The sequence below is a fragment of the Moschus berezovskii genome, chromosome 24 (assembly GCF_049115385.1).
Source record: "Moschus berezovskii isolate FMDL1 chromosome 24, NW_MosBer_1.0, whole genome shotgun sequence".
NCBI classification, from domain to species: Eukaryota; Metazoa; Chordata; class Mammalia; order Artiodactyla; family Moschidae; genus Moschus; species Moschus berezovskii.
The window spans coordinates 13,612,260-13,629,360 of NC_142483.1; the positions used below are offsets into that span (position 1 = coordinate 13,612,260).

The 17,101-nt window shown below is 45.0% G+C and overlaps 1 pseudogene; it reads left to right on the top strand.

Moving 5' to 3' along the window:
* The first annotated feature begins 6,807 nt into the window (after positions 1–6,807).
* LOC129548237 (U6 spliceosomal RNA) lies at positions 6,808–6,901 on the top strand (annotated as a pseudogene).
* The last annotated feature ends 10,200 nt before the right edge of the window (positions 6,902–17,101 follow it).

The window sequence follows — 17,101 nt, forward strand, 5'->3', positions numbered from 1 at the left end:
CACTTATGACTTGGGTCATAGGTGGCAGGGCATTCTCAGTGCCGTCTGAATGTAAAACCGAGGATGTCTCTCCTCAGCTGCGCTACAGTTCACAGTGGAGGTGGTGCTTGGATGACATCAAGACACCCCGCTCCTAGTCCACTTGAATTAGAACTGGGGCAGGGGCACACGCAGGCATCTGCTTTTAAAAGCACACTCTGAAGGTCATGAATGATAAGGAAAAGCTGAGGAGCAGTTATATCATTTCATATATAATATGTCCTGGGTGGCTCAGATGGTAAAGAATCTGCTTGCAATGTGGGAGACATGGGTTTGATTCCTGGGTCGAGAAGATCTTCAGGAGGAAGACATGGCAGCCCAGTCCAGTATTCTTGCCTGGAGAATCCCATGGACAGAGGAGCCTGGTGGTTACAGTCCATGGGGTCACAAAGAGTTGGACACAACTGAGCAAGTAATGTTTTCCCTTTAACGGGGCAAGCAGGGTGAGAGTATTCAGGAACTCTCTGGGCCATTCTTGTGATATTCATGGAAACCTAAATAATTTCAAAGTGAAAAGCTTTAAAATTTTCGTATAATTAAAAAACAAGTTTGATTAAAAAAATAATAATAATAAAGAAAGCTCTCCTCAACTGAGGTGACCCCACATGCTGCTGGGGTTGATGGAAAATGACTCTGGGAGATGCCAACCCAGATCCATGGGCAGCCCCTGGCTGAAGTGAGGAGGTTCAGTTTGAAACAGTTCTGTCTCCCTTATGCGGACTTGATGTATTTCTACTGCTTAAGCAGGGAGAGAAAACAAAGATATTTGCGCTAAAAAGGGAATGACTTGACTTGGGCTCAAAAAACAGGCAAGATGTGCTTTCTGCTAGGAGGGGAAGCTTAATGATCATGATGTTTTTATTCCCCCAATTCCCCCTCCCTTCTTCCGGTGACAGCACATCGTGTTTAGGGGAGAGAGCCACCCCCGCTCTACTCCTAAGATGCACGAGTGGCTGCAGGCACAGACATGTGACCCAGGCCTGGCAAGGAGGACACAGTATTCCCCCAGCTCAAGGACTGGTGCAGGATGAAGACATGACCCAAGTCAACCAGGCAAGTCCCATCATCCAATCTGGAGATTTCTGCTTGGGTTTCAAAAGAGATGTACTCTTTCATTTTACCCCTTAGACTAGAATCTGTGAGAGGCTGGAGCTGTTAGGAGCCATCGTGGGTTCACAAGAGAAGAGTTCGTCTGAGCATGGAGCCAACAAGGATAAGATGGGGCTGAGAAGCAGTGCAAAACCAAGACTTTTGAGCTTTGGACCCAGCCAAAGCTACGCTTAGAAACTTCATGCTGTAATAGACAATGAATCCCCCGTTTTGTTTAAGATGATTTGGATTGCATTTTTTTTTTTTTCTTTTGGTCACTTAAAACTGAGAAGAAGTCTAACTGACCCAGGGCATCAGACATCAGACTCACATAAATCTAAATCGAGGAAGTATGCTTTTCTGGTCCAGTCCTTCATTCCATAAATATTTATTGAGCTTCTGCTATATGCCATTCACTCTCCTACGTGCTGAGGGAGATTCAGAAGCAGCCCTCAAGGGACAGATGGCCTGATTGAAAGAGGATCTAAAGCAGAAGACAAGGGTAAAACAAGGTGGGAAGGGAAGCTGCCCCAAGAGATTTAGATCATATGGTAGCAGGAACCAGGGGGGAATGCTTACACTGAAGAAAGGCTTCTCTTCTAATCATGGGACTGTATCTTCCTGTCCTCTGAGTCCCAGATGCTCAGCTCAGCGCCTGGCACAGGATGAGTGTTCAGTAAATCCTTAAAGGATGGATGGCTTTGTGGAGGATGTAACATTGAGAAATAGGTGAACTGTACCTTTGAGACAGGCCTCCAGGCAGTAAGGTGGGAAATCACGAACCCCTGCCCATAATTCATGCTGGTTGGCTGGTCTGATGGAAGAGAGGAGGCTTTCCTGTTTAAGAGCAGACGTGTGAACTCAGTTCAAATTGCATGCTCAGCAGCCAACTGATTTCTATCCTTTAGGTTGTACAGGAACTTCCTAGATTGGTTCTTGTCCTTAGGTTTCTTGATAAATAGTCTTTTTAAAGAAATAGAAAAATCATTATTGTTTCTTTTCCTGTCATAATTTTTCTGTTCTCACAAAACTTATATGGGATAAACACACATATAAAGGAGAAGCAAACTCTCGTAATCCTACAACTAAGAAATAATCACTGCCAACACACACGGAGCTTCCCAGGTGGTGCAGTGGTAAGATCCACCTGCAATGCAGGAGACACGGGTTCACTCCCTGGGTGGGGAAGATCCCCTGGAGAAGGAAAGGGGAAGCCACTCCAGTAATCTTGCCTGGGAAATTCCACGGACAGAGGAGCCTGGCGGGCTCCAGTCCATGGGGGGGTCACCAACAGACAGACACTACTGAAAACACGCACACACAACACATACAGAGCCACAATGATTTAATCCACTTTAATGTCATGTCACATCTTTCTTTGTCAACAGAGTTGTATATTATTGTTTTAATGACTGCTGAGTATTCCATTGCAGAGATGAACCAAAATTAATTGAACTAATTTCCTGTTGATGGACATTTAGGTCAAATAGAGTTTTAGGCTGTTATAAAAACACTGAGTAAAATGAACATCCTTACAGTGAAAATATTACACATTTAAAACTATTTCCTTTGGATAAATTCCTAGAAGTGGAACTGCTGGGTCCAAAGAAATGCATGCTTCTGAAGATCTGTGACACATATTACAAGCCTGACTTCTGGTATTTATCCTCCCCAAAGCCCAGCATTCTACCCTATCTCCAATACTGGGTGTGATCATTGTTCCTTTTCTTTTGCCCATCTGAAGGGCAGGGAGGGGTAGCCTTGGCAACAGCGTGGGGCAAAGGTCATGTTGGTCTCTGCTGTCCCTTTGCATATACCTCCCTGACAAGGACACCTTTCTCCAGGACGTGGGTCTGACCAGAACATCAACTGCTCCCTCTAGGAGCCTCACTCCTAGAATTAGAGATGCCAGAGACCTCATTTATTCAGCCTCAGGTTCCAGGAGAATTACCTCCTCCCTTCAGTCCCAGGCCAGTGCTCCTCTGACCTCTTTGCATGTTAGCTTCCTGGCACACGTGGAGATGGAGGAGGGAAAAGGCAGGTCCTGTTCGCAGCCTGCAGAGAACTAGGCATTCCCATGTCTCTCAGTGGCAGCTCGGACTCTCATCACACCACAGTCCAACCTGCCTTTCAAAGTTCCAAGGAAATCAAGGAAGATGAGAGCATAAGCTTTGTTGGAAAAAAGCCTACTTTCTTCTAACCACAATTCCTCTTTTTCCCCCTTTTTCCCATAAAAACTTAATACTGCACTCTCAGCATGGAGGTTTCTTAATCGATGGGCACTCCCTCTCCTGAGCCACCTCAGGGGAAGCCAAATGATAATCTAGAGAAGATCCAGCCCCCTTCACCAGTCAGTGTTCTCTCAGGAGTCTCCGCAGAGAGAATCCAGAACCAGTCTCCCTCACTCATTTGACAACTAATCACTGAAGACCTGCTCTGAGGTACACCCTGCGCTGGCTCAGCACTGGTTCAGAAACCTCATTGCTCATGGTCTTTGAAGGAATTTTTCTCCAACTCTTAGGGCTCAGTCAAACTGAAGCCCGATGGTGTAGTGAAAAATCACAGGCTTTGGAGTCATGGGGACCTGGGCTCCATTCTTGTTTGGATGCTGCTGACACCCATCATTTCTCCTCTCTGAGCCTCAGTTTCCTCATCTGTGAAATAGGGATGATAATGATCCCAACTTCATAGAGCTGTGAGGACTCAGCAAGGTGATCTGTGCAAAGTGCTTAGCACAGAACTGGAGGCATAGCAGGCACTCAATACATCTTAGCTCCATGAATACAGTGAAAAGATATCTATGAACCAGGAGGGGGGCCCTCACTAAACAGTAAATCTACTGGTGCCCTGATCTTGGACTTTCTAGTCTCCAGAACTGTGAGAGATAAATTTGCACTCCATATAAGTTAAAAATAAAACAACTTAGCTTTATTATGATTATCATCTGTAAAATAGAGAGACTGAGCCAATCATATAGGACCATTATAAAGATGAAATAAACTAAGGCTTGTTAAGCACATGGTACCTAGAAAGTTCTCATAAAATAGCAGTTTTAGGGCATTTCTCTATATTATAAATAGCATTCTCAAAGGGTAAGGGATGGAGGGGCTTCCCAGGTGGCGCTAGTGGTCAAGAACCCACCTGCAATGCAGGAGACACAGGCTCAATCCCTGGGTCAGGAAGATCCCCTGGAGGAGGAAATGGCAATCCACTCAAGTCTTGTTGCCTGGAGAATCCCATGGACAGAGGAGCCTGGAGGGCTACAGTCCACACGGTCTTGCAAAAAGTCAGACACGGCTGAAGAGACTTAGCGTGCACACAAGAGAAACGGAGGTGCAGGAAGACTCAAGTCTAAGGGAGCTGCTGAATTTTGAAACAGAACTTGTAGGTTTTGACTTTTAAAGGCAGACTCCTCTTCTTGAAGGGTCTTCAGTAAAAGTACAACAGGGAGGAAATAATTGCTATTTGAGAAGATAAAACATCTCTAGTTGCTTTTTGAATGACAGGGTAATAGTGGAATTCATCTGGAGAAAAAGAGAAAAAAGCTCTTTGAGAAAAGGGGCCAGCGACCCAAGGGCCCAAAGAGATTACAACCAGGAAGAGACAGTCTTGGCCAGGGGACAGCCAGTGGGTTTGGGGGAAATATCCATGTCCAGTGTTCAGCCTATGCTGCAATTACTTTCTGTTGACTCCGGATTTTATTAATATACAGCCAGTCACACACAGAGCCTTGATTGGTGGCACTGGAGAAATGAAAGGGAGGTGGCTTTGCTTGTGTTTCAGCAGGAGGGGCTGGAGGCATGAGCTCTGGACAGGAATTCAAGAGCCAAAGTGGGGCATTTCCATGGTGGACCAGTGGTCAATATTTCACCTTCCAATGCAGAGAGTGTGGGTTCGATCCTTGGTCGAGGAGCTAAGATCCCATGTGCCTCCTGGCCAAAAAACCAAAATATACAACAGAAGCAATATTATAACAAATTCAATAAAAACTTTAACAATGGTCCACATAAAAAAAAAAAAAAAAAAAGGAAGAGGGTTCAGGAACGTGTGTCCTTAAGCTAATGAGGAAAGCTTTCGACCCATCACCAATGGTGGGAAGACAATGTAAGTCATCTCAGTCAGACATCAAAACCAAGGGTGACTGTCCCAGAAGGCTGAAGAACTCAAATAACCAAATTCAAATGCAACTTCAGGATAAGTTGCTTATTGAGCACGTTTCCGGGAAGATCTCCTGGGATCCAAAGTACTTGAAAACAAAACACAACATATGTATGAGTGTCTGGAGAGTACATTGTGCCAATTTTTTTGAGAAGCCAAGGTTATTGGTGATTTCTGCCACAGTAGAGGCGTGAGCTTTGACAGCTCAAAACTCTGTGTATGGCAGCGGTGGACATGGTTTCCAAAATGCTTTTCCAGTCCCAGAGGAGCCGGAGCCAATTTGGCACTTGGGGCACATAACAGTGCCCATGCACCAGATAAAGCTGTGGCATGGAAATCAAGGAGGAGCTTAATGATGAATCAGAACATTCCTTTCGGGTATAAATTATCTGTCTCTTAAAGTCCCGACTAGGAGGTCCTCCTTATCTTGCCAGTTGATTGTGCAAATGTCCACTAGCCCTACCCAGATTTGAGCTATCCTAGGAGTAAATGGATATTTGTTTAAGAGGCAAGAGCATCCTGGATTTTTTCCCCTTTGTAATCTAGCTGGATGACTTCCCTCTTCTGTTTGGCACTGCAAGGAATTGTTAAATATGTTATACAACAAAATGAGAAGAAAGAAGAGGGAAGAATACAGAAGGTAGAATCCATGACCTTCAAATTGGGAAGAGGAAAATGGCAGAAACGAGAGCAACATTTAGTTTGAAGAGAGGGAAGGAAAGAGAAAGGGAGATGACAACACATGAGGATTTGAGACAACAATGTAGAAATAGATGCTGTTTTATGAGAACGTCCTTTGTGCTAGCCGTGGGCTAGCAAGTTTGGCAAACAAAGGACTTTCCTGGTGATCCAGTCTCTAAGACTCTGTGCTCCCAATGCAAGGGGCCTGAGTTCGATTCCTGGTTAAGGAACTAGCTCCCACATGCCACAACTAGAGATCTGCATACCTAAATGAAGATAGAGGATCCCATGTGCCGCAAATTTATTTGGTACAGCCACATAATAAATATATATATTTTTAACAGTATAGCTTGGTCCCTGTTCTCATGGTTCTTACTCTCTATGTGGTCGACAGCACTGAGGGTAGATTCCCTGGCAAAGTCGTGTTCAGTAATATGCTAGGATCTCTCCAACGTCACCCGTCACCACTCTCTTCCTTATCCTTCCCCTTCAGTCATTCTGGAATCTTCTCAGTTTTTCCATCCCACCAGGCTCTCCTGTCTTCTGGGCCTCACGCATGCTCTCCAAAGCTGCAAATGCTCCTTGCCTGGCTCTCTCCTTTTCAACTCAGCTGGGATTCTTCCTTCCTTGGGGAAACTTTCTAGGTCCCAGGTTAGATTTGATTCTCCTACTATGTTTCCATATTCCCCGAAATGGCTTAATTAGTAACTGGTGACCTCAAGTCTGTCTGCCCCAGGACTCCGTGAGTCCATGAAGGCTAGGACCGAGTTTATTTTGTTTTCAGTGCCTAGCCCTGGGCCTGGCACATGATAGACACTCCATAAACAGGGAAAGGTGACAGCTCTATTTCTCACAGCCTAGAAGGTATATGGGAAGATTAGCATGGCCCCTGTGCAAAGATGACACACAAATTCGTGAAGCGTTCCATATTTTGGGGGTTTTCCTGGCGGCTCAGTGGTAAAGAATCTGCCTGCCAATGCAGGAGATGGGGGTTTGTCCTCTGGGTCAGGAAGATCCCCTGGAAAAGGAAATGGCAACCCACTCCAGTATTCTTACCTGTTAAAGCCCAAGGAGAGAGGAACCTGGTGGGCTATAGTCCATGAGGTAACAAAAGAGTAGGACAAAACTTGGCAACTAAACAACAACTAGAAAGCATGGTCTTAATATAATTTTTTTAAACTTAGATTGTTGGTCCTTTATTTTGCGCTGCTTCTATGACATCCAGTTGTTTTTTATTAGTACATTTAGTTTTTGCTACATCATTAAGACAAAATAAAAGGAGAAATGCAGCTAAAGAAATCAGAGAATTTTCTTCTGACATGATAAGCAGGTTTTAAGAGAATGGAAATTTTTCTTCAAGGGGAAAACTGGAGAATTGGTAAGGATGTTGCTCTAAATCTCAGACTTGGACAGACACTCCATTTTAAACTCTATGGTATTAATCTAGGACTATGGCTTTTCTCATTTCTCACATCTGAAAAGGAAATACACAGTCATTGTGACTTAAGATTACAGTGCTTTATGAAGGCTTTAAGCTCAAGGACACTGAAAAAGAGAAAAATCTGCATCAGAAAATGTAAGCAAGGAAATATGCTTTTTTGATTCTGATATCAGTGTGGGCAGATGCGTTTCTATGTAAAGTGCATGCACGTGAATGCCAGATTGCACCTAGATTCACCAGCCTGCAGAGAGCTGACAAGTGCCACGCCTCCACTGCCTAGTCAAGTAAATGAAATACAGTCTTCTTTAAAGTGGAGTTTTAGAAGCTGCAAGTGGCCTACAAAGGGTTACCACAGCCACAACGGAAACCAGCAGTCACTCCGTTTGTAGCTGATTGTATTAACTTGAGTGGTGGCTAAAATCACTACTAATCAGTGAGAATCAGATGGGGCATGAGAAGAGGTTCGACAGCATTTGAAGAACCACAAACCAGGATTCCTGACCTAAATCTACAGCTTACAAAGGAGGGCACCGTGGGCAAGTCCCTCATGCCCAAACCTCAACTTCCTTTCTGTAAAATGGGTTCAGTAACAGCATCGAGGCATTTGGATGCCCGGTCAGACCTGGTCCTGGGAGATACTCAACAGAAGGAAGCTGGTTTGCCTCTTCCCTCACTCAGCTCAGGGATTCGGGGGTCACAGGTTTCAGCCCTGCAGGCACAGTTATGATCTCAAAGTCCGTCTAGTTGAGTTTCAGTTTTAAAGGCGATTGACAGGATCGGAAAACGGTTTTCTTCCACTTCAGAGGTGTGGTTTATGAGACGAAGGGCCCCAAGGGTATTCCTAGGTCCATTAGGCTGTTCCAATACTGTCTTGGGTACAATGCAAAGAGACTTCTAGGGGGTCAATTTTTCCTTCAACTAAATGCACTTAAGAGGGCGTTGGGGCAGGGGTAAAGGAGACTGCAACGAGAAAAACAATGAAAAGAAAGGGGCGGGGTGGGGGGAGCAGTATACCAGGCTGACTAGCACTTGCGAAAAAAGAAAAGAAAAAGCCGGATCCTCAGCGCCCCGGGGGCTCAAAGAGGAAGCGCTCCGAGTCCGCCCGGGCGAGTGGGGTTAAGGGATGGAGGGGCTACGCGCCAAGGGTTAGCGGGGCTCAGCCTCAGGTGGTCCCTTGAGGCTGCTCGAGTGGCGCTAATTGACCTGCTGTTTTCTTAATTTCCTCGTTAATAGCTTTTCTTCCCCACGCCATCTGGGACCCCAGGAGGACTGCCCCATCTCCTCCCTGCAGGGCACATCCCGACTCTCTCCGCCTCTTCCGCATGCGGTCGAAGACCTGGCTTCTGGGACCTAGGGTGCCAACACGTGGAGCTGCGGCTGCGGTTCAGGCGGGGCGCAGGGCCCCGGAGACGGGGTGCACAGGGCGCCCCTTGAGGGCAGTAGTGAGCCTTTCTGGGAGCGCCCCGGGCCCCGCGCCCGGGTCTAGGGCTCCCGCAGCAGGTGTGTGTGAAGTCCCCCAGCAGTTCCAGAAGATTTGGAAGCACCATCCCTGGTTTTATTAGAAGATAGGCAGAGCTGTTAACAACCCATAAAATGCAGAGCCGGGCAGCAGGGCGACTTCCGCCGGCCTTGGACTATTCCTGCATTCTCTGATGGAGGGAACTCGTCCTTCCGAAGCACCTGATGGGCGACAGGCTCTGATCTGCTCTGAACTGCTGAGCTATCACTCTGCCTTAGCCATGGGAGTGTGACTGGTTAGTGTTTTCCCCACACTCCTGCAGGGGAGTACATTACAGCCCGGGATCAGAGTGAAATGGCTCAGGGAGGTCAGCAATAGCTCCGGGCTTCCTTGGGGACCATTCCTCAGATTTTTCTCTTGGAGAATTCCCTTCCCTTACTCCCAGCAGGTTGGCATGGATGCATCTTGACCAGGGGGAGGGGCGCTCAGTTGATCTAAATCCATCAATACATCCCACCCCTGGCCAAAGGGATTGGGTCAAGGAAGGAGTGTGACCAGCATAAGCCAGTCAGGACGAGGTCCAGGGTAATGGCCCCAGTGCTGGAGGAGAAAAGGTTCCTTTGACCTAACTGGGAGAGGCAATCAGGAAATACTGAGATGAGAGGCTGAGGTTGGTGGGGAGAAGACCAGCCCTGAGTGACAGTCAAGGCTTAATAATTTTATTTAAAGCCACCCACTTTTTTAAATGGAGGGAAATTCAATATCCTTATCATAAGTGACAAAACAGTACTGTTTGTCTGAAATGAGTATATTGAAAGTAAAGCCGTATTATTAAATTCTCGTTTGATTGTGTTGCTTTGCTATAGCCGTTGAGCCTGAGGCTCCTTCTCTCTTCAATCAGATTCTAGCGAGTTATTACATGACAAATGAGGCTTTCTCCTGAAGTAATATGAAGAATTGAAAGATAATCAATTTAATAACATGCCTACCTTTCACTGAAATCACCTCACAGCTGCCCTTGGTATGTTTCCCACGTGTGAAGTGATGTTATCTGTACTCAGTAGAGGTGAAAGAAACATATTCAACCTGGGAGGTTCTAGAAAGACTGCTTTATGAAGGATCTACTGGAGATAAGAATTTTCCTCCCTAAGGCTCAGAGAGGTTAAGTAACTTGCTCAAGGCCACAGAGCTAGTGCAGAAGCAGGAACAGAATCATGACCCTTAATGCTCTTTTCATTAAACTCTCTCCTCCTGGGAAAAGGAGAGACTCATTGGAATAACAATTGAGTGCCTGGCACTGGGCCTGATATTTAGGGGCATTCAATAAATATTTGAATGTACAGTTACTGAGTTTTTTTTTAAATGTGTCTGGCACTGTTCTGAGTCCTGGTGCACAAAGCAAATAGGTCTCGCCGGAGCTTAGAGTTTATTGAGAAAGTGATATTAATCAAATATTACATAAACAGTAAAAGTAATAAAATATACATATTTTACTATATAGTTGTCGTCATCGTGGTGAAGTTGCTCAGTCGTGTCCGACTCTTTGCGACCCCATGAAGCCTACCAGGCTTCTCCCTCCATGGGATTCTCCAGGCAAGAGTACTGAAGTAGGTTGCCATGTAGATAATCTAATTAGATAGATACTTGTATATAACTGAAGTTTTATTTTCATTCATTGAGTCTTTATGTAATGTCTGTCAGATGCTGCTGCTGCTACTGCTGCTAAGTCACTTCAGTCGTGTCCGACTCTGTGTGACCCCATAGACGGAAGCCCACCAGGCTCCCCCGTCCCTGGGATTCTCCAGGCAAGAACACTGGAGTGGGTTGCCATTTCCTTCTCCAATGTGTGAAAGTGAAAAGTGAAAGTGAAGTCGCTCAGTCGTGTCCGACCCTTAGCGACCCCACAGACTGCAGCCTACCAGGCTCCTCCATCCATGGGATTTTCTAGGCAATAGTACTGGAGTGGCTTGCCATTGCCTTCTCCAGATACTAGACAGAAATATATTTGTTGTTTAGTTTCTAGGTTGTGTCCAACTCTTTTGCGATCCCATAGACTGTAGCCCACCAGGCTCCTCTGTCCACGGGATTTCCCTGGCAAGAATACTAGAGTGGGTTGCCATTTCCTTCTCCAGGGGATCTTCCTGACTCAGGGATCAAACCCATGTGTACTGCATTGGCAGGAGGGTTCTTTACCACTGAGCCGCCAGGGAAACCCACAAAAATATATATTGTTAATTTTTTTAGGAAAGTGATTTAGCTCCTTTGACATAGCTCCCTCTTCTGTATATTATGAATTATGGACTAGTAGTCTATACTCCGGGAGTTGGTGATGGACAGGGAGGCCTGGTGTGCTGTGATTCATGGGGTGGGAGAGTCGGACACGACTGAGCGACTGAACTGAACTGAACTGAACTGAGTCTATGCTAAACATTGGGTGATGTGGCGAAACTTTATTCAAACCTGTATCTTACACATTTTCGGTGCTCAAAAGTAGAATAAGTAATTCTGTAAAATGAGCATGTACATACTTGCATTTTAGATGAATCAGTCCATAATCCCAGCATACCTGAATGGTAGATATAGAAAACAGGACAGGACTTCCCTGGTGGTCCAGTGGTTAAGAATCCACCTGTCAACGCAGGGGACACCGGTTCGATCCCTGGTCCAGGAAGATTCCACATGCTGTGGGGCAACTAAGCCCTTCTGCCACAACTACTGAACCCGCACCTTACAGCCTGTGCTCTGCAACGAGAAGCCACTGCAATGAGAAGCCCACGCACCGCAACTAGAGTAGCCCCCACTGGCTGCAACTAGAGAAAGCCTGTGTGCAGCAACAAAGACCCAGAATAGCCAAACATAAAATAAATAAATAAACAGATGAGTAAATAAGAAAGCGAGAAAAAGGGGGATGAATAACCTTCCTAGCATTTCTTAGCTGGTTGGCTGTGCACGAGGCTTGGGTGGTCTCACTGTCAAAGGCTCTGCTCTGTCCCCTGGCTAGGGCAAGGATAGGTGGAGAGAATAAAGGTAAGGGAGATTTGTGGCCTAGGACAGGTCACTTCTCTTTGGGTTTAGATTCTTTCATTCAAGGACAGGACACTGAAGGACAGTTCATTCTTCTGAAGTGCTGTTGGCCAAAGGAGTCTGCAGGCCAACAGCACAGGACTCTTGAATGATGCTGTCTTTCCTGCTCGGCCGCTCGCCTGACAAGGAATTAACCCCTGGGGACTTCTGCTTGCTCTGACAGTACTGTTCTCTATACAGCAGAGTTGTTTCCAGGGCTTGGTGAGGTCACCGAGGAAGCAGGCAGCACAGTGGACAGTAAGCGCTCAGTGGACATCAGCAATTGCTACTGTTTTTCTAAAACTTATTTTGTCTTGAATAAAAATAGACTTTTGCACGTGGTACTTTGGAGGTTGGAAGCATAGATCCTTCAGAACACCTGCCTGACAGGTGCAGGACACAACAGACTGTACACTGCTGTTCTGTACTCTGCATTGTTAAGCAACTGGTTGCTGTGTGGTGAAACTCTCTCAGGCTTTCCTTAGTTTTGGCCTTTTAATTGTGGACGATGGTTGCGTGGTGACTGTGAGGATGAATCAAGCTCATTGAACCTGCTTTCCTCTAGCTAAGAACTGTTGATTCTGTGCGACGCTATGGACTGTAGCCCTCCAGGCTCCTCCATCCATGGGATTCTTCAGGCGAGAATACTGGAGTGGGTAAGCCATGCCCTCCTCCAGGGGATCCTCCCAGCTCAGGGATCTAACCCGCATCTCCTGTCTCCTGCATTGCAGGCGGGTTCTTTACTACTAGGGCCACCTGGGAAGGCTAAGAACTGCTGAAGCTTTGCATAAATCTCTCCAGGAGCTGATAGAGCTTCAGCCCACAGTTGGTTGCTTTGTCTTTCAGTGTAAGAACTGTGATTGGATGCCCTACCAGACCCAGCTCCCTGAGGAATTGGACTGGGTTGTTCCCCTTTCCTAGAGGGGCCAGAGTCAACAGTCTGGCCTGGCTTCCACCCTGCATGGCCCCAGCCTGTGTTCCCACTCAGGCTCACAGGGTAAATAGAGAGCAGACTCTCTTGGCTCCTGGGAAGAGGCTCTGTGGCTGGGGAGAGGAGGAGCTCTCTGTGAGAACATGCACCTTGCTGTACGTGTAGCTTGACTGTAACTTTTAAACATGTAAACATTTAGTATACGGGCTTCCATCTGTACTCATGGTTTACACCCATACATTTGGAACTTGGCTGCCTATCACCACCCACTTATCCCCCGCCCCCAATAAAATCTAATAGGCCTTTTAAACTTCCAGGAGGTATAACCTTTAAGTGGAAGAGATTTTTCCGTTGTGAATTTGATGTGATCTCCTCCGCTCCAGCTCCTGGTACCAACTGCCTGGACAGCTGGCTGGATTAGCACATATATTTTAGCATGGAGACCATATCATTTGAAACAATTCTGAGTCACCTGCTAAGCTGAGCCTCACATTTCAATATGAATATGTCCATGGGAGTGATGCTCTGCCATGCATGAATTTATTAGCGTGTTAGTTATCTACTGCTGTGTAAAAAAATTACCCCAAAGGAAATGGCAACCCACTCTAGTATTCTTGCCTGCAGAATTCCATGGACAGAAGAGTCTGGTGGGCTACAGTCCCTGGGGTCGTAAAGAGTCGGACACGACTGAGCGACTAACACAACACAGTGACTTAAAAGAACAGCATTTACCGGGACTCCTTTGGTAGTCCAGTGGTTAGGAGTTCCCCTGCCAATACAAGGGACATGGGTTTGACCTCTGGTCTGGGAAGATTCCACATGCCATAGGGCAACCAAGCCCATGCACCACAGCTTCTGAGCCTGGATGCTGCAGCTCCCGAAGCCCATGCCCACAGGGCTCACGCTCTGCAGCCAGAGAAGACTGAGCACGGCAAGGAAGAACAAACCCCGTTCACTGCAACTAGAGAAAGCCTGCGCCCAGCAACAAAGACCCAGCACAGCCAAAAATAAATAAGTTACAAAAACAAACAAAAAGGCATTTACTGTCTCATCTCATTGCTTCTGCTGGTGAAATCTGGGCACAGTTTGGGTCTCTCACAGGCGGCAACCGAGATGCTGGCTGGGGCTGCAGTCATCTTAAGGCTGGAATTCAGAGGGTCCCGCCTCCCATGCTCTCTCACATGGTGGTTGGGAGGATTCAGTTTCCCGTAGGCTACTGAGCGGAGCCTCAGTTCCTCACTGACCATTGGCCAGAGGACATCCTTAGTTCCTTGCTGTGTGGGTCTGTCTCCAGGGCAGCTTGTTCGATCAGCGTTGACTGAAAAAAAGGAAACCGTGACCTAAAAGTTGAGAATTACGCTTCATTTGGCAGACAAAACCGAGAATGCAAGCTCTGAAGACAACCGCTCAGAAGAGATAAGGGAGGGGCCAGGATACAGAGGAGTTTTGCAACAGAAACAAGGTAGTCAGAACATCAAAAGAGTACTGTTAATTAAAGAAAACCAGACATCTCAAGTTAATGAATTTAGCAGTTTTCCACCTATGAGAAGATACAAGAGTCTGGGTTCATTGAATTCCTTTGATATGCACCTTAACTGTGTAGGGTCAGTATCCTGCTTTTTTTTTGTTTCCATCCTGAATCCCCTCAGGGAGCACCGCTAGGGGCAGCTGCAGGGACTGCAGGTTTGATGGCTGCAGCATCCTTTGTTTATTGATATGGCAGGCGACAGTCCTAGTCCACTAGAGGCAGAGAGAAGAGGCCTATGAGCCAAAGAGACGTTGTAGTCTCTTGGAAATTGGTCTTGGCAGTGGCACGCCATCACTTTAACTACATTCTATGCCTTAGAAAGAAGTCACTAGGTCCAGTCCATATCCGAGGGAGGAGATTACAGAGAGGATGAATTCCGGAAAGCAGAGCTTACTGGAAACATAAGAGCGGGCTGCCTTTCCCAGTTAATTAGTTCTGACCATTCACTCATTCAGCCTAGAGTTTTCTAGGCACTGGGCATTGGCCTTTTTCAACTCATAAACACTAAACTAGTTGATTTCAGTTACTTAGAACAAAAGTTTATGTATCATGAGGAATTTTTAAGGATTAGAAATTCAGATTAGTATTATCGCCACTTTTGCGACTTCTAAATCCCCATTCTCTCAGAGGGGAATCACATTAATCAATTCTCATTTTCATGTAATTTCAGAGAATTTCAGAAAATTCTCTTTCTGATGAAAACCAAAAATGTTTCAGATTCACTCTGAAGCTAAGGCATTTACTAAAGGGAAAACACAACTATATACATGACAGGCAAAGGAGGGGAGAAATTTTTAAATAAGTATGATGTAGGTTGATTCACCTAACCAAATTATGGTTATTTCATTAACTCTTCAATTGAATTCCAAATCCTCATTCTATTTGCTGAGGCAAATTTGTTTAACATGAAGCCTTGACATCCTTTAAAATAATTATGCTTCTAAATGAAAGTTTAATTTTTAATCATTTGCTTTGCTAAAATAGCAGCAAATGAGAGGATAATATGACAATTTAAAGGATTTGCAATAGATCCCTTGGAGCTGAGACAGGCATTCTTCATGAGTGCTACTGACTAGCAGAGGAATTTTAAACACGGTAATATGTACTATTTCCTCACAATGTTTGCTTGTTTGATGGAAGTTAAACTGGAGGGAATTAGAAGTCAACAGAGGTGAGGGATCAGTCTCTGACCTTAATGGGCACTGCCTTTTTCTCTCCACTCTGGCAGGTCATCCCCTCCAGTGGACCTCCACTTGCAAGATTCAGGGCTCCACAGTGCAAGTCCCATTATGAAAAAGAGCGAATCCCCAGCAAAACAGTATGAAACCAATTTCAAATTAGAAGGCAGGAGGCAGGTGAGACTGGGTATTTGCAAATAAAGGAGTCTATACAACTGATGTGGCAGGTTAGTTTAACTTTTAGCTAAAGGACTTGATTTGTGGGTTTATTAGCTTTTTAAATCACTGGGCAGCAGTTAAATAGAAGGCCTGCCCAGTTCAGGTTAGGAATGCAAATTCATTTAAGAGATGCTTTTAACTAGAATTCCCAAACTCAAATGATTAATGAAAACCAAAGCATCTCTTAATTAATAACTCTGCAGACGAAAGGTCTTTTGTAACACAGTTTTGCGAAGAAGCAAGATTTTTTTTTCTCTCTCTCTACAATTCACAATTTGTACTGATTCTCTTTACCTCCTCACATCTCCCATGGCTTCTCAAGGCAGAGGACACATTTTTCAATATCACATGTTCTTTTCTTCCCCTTGAAATAAAATGAAAAAGGGATAAAAGGGAAATGTACTTGTGTTTCCATGTTGTCATGCTGCTTTGAGGCATTGAGCTCAGGGGTGAGGGCTCATTTTGCAATGGCCCTGACTTGTAATCTATATTTTGTTTGTTTGATTAACTGTCTCTGGTCCTATTAAAGCCAGTGAGAGTGCAGTGACATTCACGGTAGTCAGAGTTGTTAGGAGTTCATAAACGATTTTTTTTTTTAAAGCTTACTATCATTCTTTATTGAACAAACAAACTTATAGCACTGTTAATATAAATTAAAATGAAAGAAAAAGCAGACCTACTCAAACTTTTTTCATTTTCCAAGTTCCCTCCCAAATCCTGGTTATTTCCATAAGTAATTTTTCACAGAATTATAGTAGTAGGCTAGATAAGGCTTTGCATTTTACTTTTAAACTTAAGGGGTCATACACATTTTATTTTACTCTTCACAATTCAAATGTTAATGTCTGCATAATATTCCTTGAATACTGTGAGACCCCAATTCACCTAATCACTTTTCAATTCTGAACATTTAGATAAAATAAAGCATATAGATATTAGTATATATATATGTTACTATAAAGAATATTTTTATTGCATAATTTAAAAAATTCTTTTTAATTATTTTCTTGGTATAAAGTCCCCGAAGTGAGGTAAAAGAGTATGAATATTTTTACCCTTTTTGTTGCTATTGTTCAGTTGCTAAGTCATGTCCAACTCTTTGTGACCCCATGGACTGCAGCATGCCAGGCTTCTCGATCCATCACTTTCTCCCTGAGTTTGCTCAAACTTATATCCTTTGAATCAGTGATGCCATCCAACCATCTCATCCTCTGTCGCCCCTTCTCCTCTTGCCTTCAATTTTTTTCAGCATCAAGGTCTTTAGCATAGCCCAAATCTGTATCCTTAATGAGTCGTATCATTTACACTGCAATTT